Genomic DNA, 3,807 nt, shown 5'->3' with positions numbered 1-3,807 from the left:
GAATGACAGCCTACATTTGCAAAAGCAACTAGTATTTTCCATTTCCATTGAGGTCTTAAACTGGACATTACAAATCGCATAAGACTGTTGGCCAACATATTTATATTTACTCTGGGAGGCAGCATAAGGCTCAAGACTTTTCTACTTATTAATTCCCCTGCTTTAATGTGTTTGGATTTTTCAAGTTATGACATAGTAAATACATTTGTGTCACTTAGCAACCCGAGCTGTTTCTCAAGGAACGTCTTTTGTTCTTGGAAATCCACTATAAATGCAGGTTACAAAACAAATATTGGGGAATCTAAACTCACCTTATTTGGATGGTATTCTGGCCTCTCCCCATTCTGCATTGTAAAGTGCGTGTGTAGGAAATTAATTTACTTTGCACCAGCATCGTTCATTGACACTCTCTATTGTTATGAAGAGAAGCTCTGCATATTTAATAGATATGACAGAAGTTTCTGTTGAAAATAAAAGACATGAGAGATGGCTACAGAGACAAAGGACTAGAAAGGACCTCTTGGCCCTGGGTTCACAGGGTTCAAAGCCCTCTTGCTGTTTTATAAACAACACTATAAATACTTTACTATTATGATGCAACACTGCTTAGCCTCTTTCATGAACTTATCAATTTGATTTATTTTAATACACAGCACTGAAGTCTGAGATCATACATCACACAGTTTCAGCATAAGGTTTTGAAAATGTAAATACCTGCGCAACTCCTAAGCCTTATGCCTCATTTCCCTGTGACTGCGTTATTGTTTTTGCACACAGGTTAGAACGTACGCATGATCCTGAGTATATACATGCAGTGCAAGTACTTCTGCTTCTGTACCTGAGTTTGCACTTGATTGCAGAATGCAAAGGTTTAAAGCTGAGAAGTCACATACACTTGTTTACCTTGTCAGGATCAATACGAAAGATAAGATATATAAGTTGATCTTTAYATTTTGAAATCAAATGTAACCTTAGGAAACCCTATAAAAATATGTGAAAATTCTACAGATGGCCACATAATTAATACAATTAGTACTTGTTTATGAAGCTTTCACATTACACCCTCAGGGAGAGGGTATCTGAAAGTTAAGTCAACTAACAAACTAAAGTATAAAAACTGTTTTCTAAAAATGTGAGCAGGTAAGTATAAAGCGAGAATGCAAATTAGGAATAATAATATACAGAAAGGAAGCAACTATTTCTTGCAGCTGTAACCTCCTGTTAATAGAATAGATAACATTTTGCAGCGGTAATTTTGGCAATCCCAGAACAGAAACAGACAATACAGAGAAATGTATCAATCTCAGGGGAAAAAAAAGGGCACAGCAAAGTTCATCATCAGACGATCTGTCAGGAAAATGTTGTCAACGCTTTTGCAACTCTTCTCATCCTTACCTTTGTTTTTAGAAGACCCTGACCCTACCCTGTATGTTTGGGAGAGGAGGGGGGTTGCCTCAAATGCTCATGGTAAGCTGCTAAAGTAAAAGCCGTGCTCCAGAATTCATCACCAGCAGCAGAAGACAACGTATGAAAATTAACCCCTGATTTTTTTAAGTGAGAGGACTGTTTTCCAGGTACACTCCCAAATCTTGCCATGGCAAACTCGGGACACAGCCAGATGACTTACTGGCTACAGTTCAGGAAGTCACAGCCTCTACCAGGCAGTTAACCCTTGCTAATGGTTACAAAATCCGCACCATGGCTCATTTATGTGCAACAGCCACTTTATTGCAAAATCCGCTGTTCAAGCTGTTCCAATTTCTACTGGCTGAGAGGCACCGGCAAACAGCTCATAGCTAATAAACCTCTGCAGTCATTCCTGCTGGGAAGATCCGACCACGGCTGCAGGCAGGTGAGGCCGACTCCTGGGACTGACTTGGGTCGACTCCGGAGAGGAGCCTGGGTGCTGCAATGCTGAGGCCCGCTCCGCAGAAGGGAGTGCAGAAGGGAGTAGCTTCGCACTGAGCCCACTTCGAAGCAGTTTTCCCCTGTAGGCAAATCTCTGAAGGGGAACTTCAGACCTGACATGGGATATATCGCCTTCTCAAGCATTTAAGCTTCATCTTTTCGTTCACTATTATTGTGAAGAGAGCAGTTAGAGCACCAAAATAATGGCTGAGATTCATGAATTTCACCAGGAGAACATAAACTGAAAAGTCCTTCTGTGAATAACTCCTAACAATACTCAAATTTACCACATTCATTTTGTTGAGGTGGTAAAACTATTAACCCTGATTAGCAGCATTCAACAGAAGTATTTTCAGTGGGCTTAGTCCTGAAATCCTCAGCAGATACTTAGTCACTTGTCTATCAGTCGTCACTGAAATTTTGCATTAGAAAAGATCTAAGGACATCGGGATTGTGTTAATGACCGCACTCGCATCTCCCTAACCGTGGCAACGATCTGTCACACACTGCAAACTTTTCCCAGCACTGCTGTTGACCGGGGATGCAATGAAGTGCGATTTGTGGTTATCATTGCTGGGCTCCTGAAAGCCTCAAGCACAGATGCAATCACCAGCAACACTGAGCTTTTGCTGGTATAGCTTATTTTGTTTTGTGGGAGGGGAAGAAAAGGCTGGAATAAGCTGTACTGGCTTATTGCAGTTTTGCTGGTACAGAATACCAGATTACCTATTCCAAAGTGCTCTGAATGTAGATCGGACTTGGAAGTGAAGTCGAACCACCCACTGCATGTATGTAGGCCTTTCGTTATTCCACTTGAACAGATACTGCATCGGCTAGTGAATAACAGTAGAAAAGTTTTTAAAAATATATTTTTGACATGGGGAAACAAGATCACATCCTTTCCTTATCTGTAGAACAAGGAGATCCAAGTTTTGATTGCCTGTTGCCAAGAAGGTAGTGCATTAAAATATATGAATAAATAATATGCAATTAGGTAGTATATTTCATGCCAAGTTCACATAAATGCAGCCTGGATATGTAGCAATGGCTTGGGACATCTAGGTTGGAGAGGCCAGTAAAATTTTCACATGACAGGTATCATTCACAAACACGTGCACATACACGAGTCTCTTTCAGTTTGTAAAGCAAGTGAAAGTAGCTCAGAAAAACATTGACAAACAGATCAAAGGACATTCCTTCCCCTTCACCAAATGTTTACTTATTAACCTAGGACGTGGTGCTGATAACAGTTACGTGTGTGAGCAACTTCCACTGCACAAGTCACTCCGCCGATGCCAAGGCGATTACTAGCACACAGTTATGTGAATGAGCATGTGCTGGACTAAGGCCCTAACAGTGTTTTGAAATCCAGAAAATGTTATCTAAGGCTCATCCTAGAAACTCTAGCATTTGTTTAAACGATAGGGTGACAGATTCAAGGTAAGGAACAGGACTGGAACAGGAAGAGGATGACGTAAGGCAGAGCCAGTCTCGGCCTGGTTTATTAAGTAGACCCCGGATAGAAAACCTGAGAAGACAACCGTACAGACTCGTTTTGTTTCTGCTAATTCTAATAATGGAAAAAAAGATCTCAAAGGCATTTCTATGCCATGGAATTTTTTAAAAAAAATCAATACACCACTGGAGGTAAGGACATTGCCCGCATACAGAACGGGTGAAAATGCAAAAGGCTTGAACGAACGGGAAACAGTAACGTGGAAATGTGGCAACCTCGACATTACACTTTGCGGAGGACGCCTGCAGAGGGAACCGCGCTGCAGCAACCTGCCCCCGGAGGCCAGCGCACCATTTCACACCTCGCGGAGCAAAGCGCGGGCAGCGCGCGGCGTTAAGCGGCGCGCAGGAACGGTGCGCAGCCCGCGGGTGCGGCCGCGCACC

This window comes from Apteryx rowi, unplaced genomic scaffold, assembly GCF_003343035.1.
Source record: "Apteryx rowi isolate R43461 unplaced genomic scaffold, aptRow1 scaffold_165, whole genome shotgun sequence".
In the NCBI taxonomy this organism is placed as follows: Eukaryota; Metazoa; Chordata; class Aves; order Apterygiformes; family Apterygidae; genus Apteryx; species Apteryx rowi.
Note: the sequence above shows the minus strand (reverse complement) of the source record.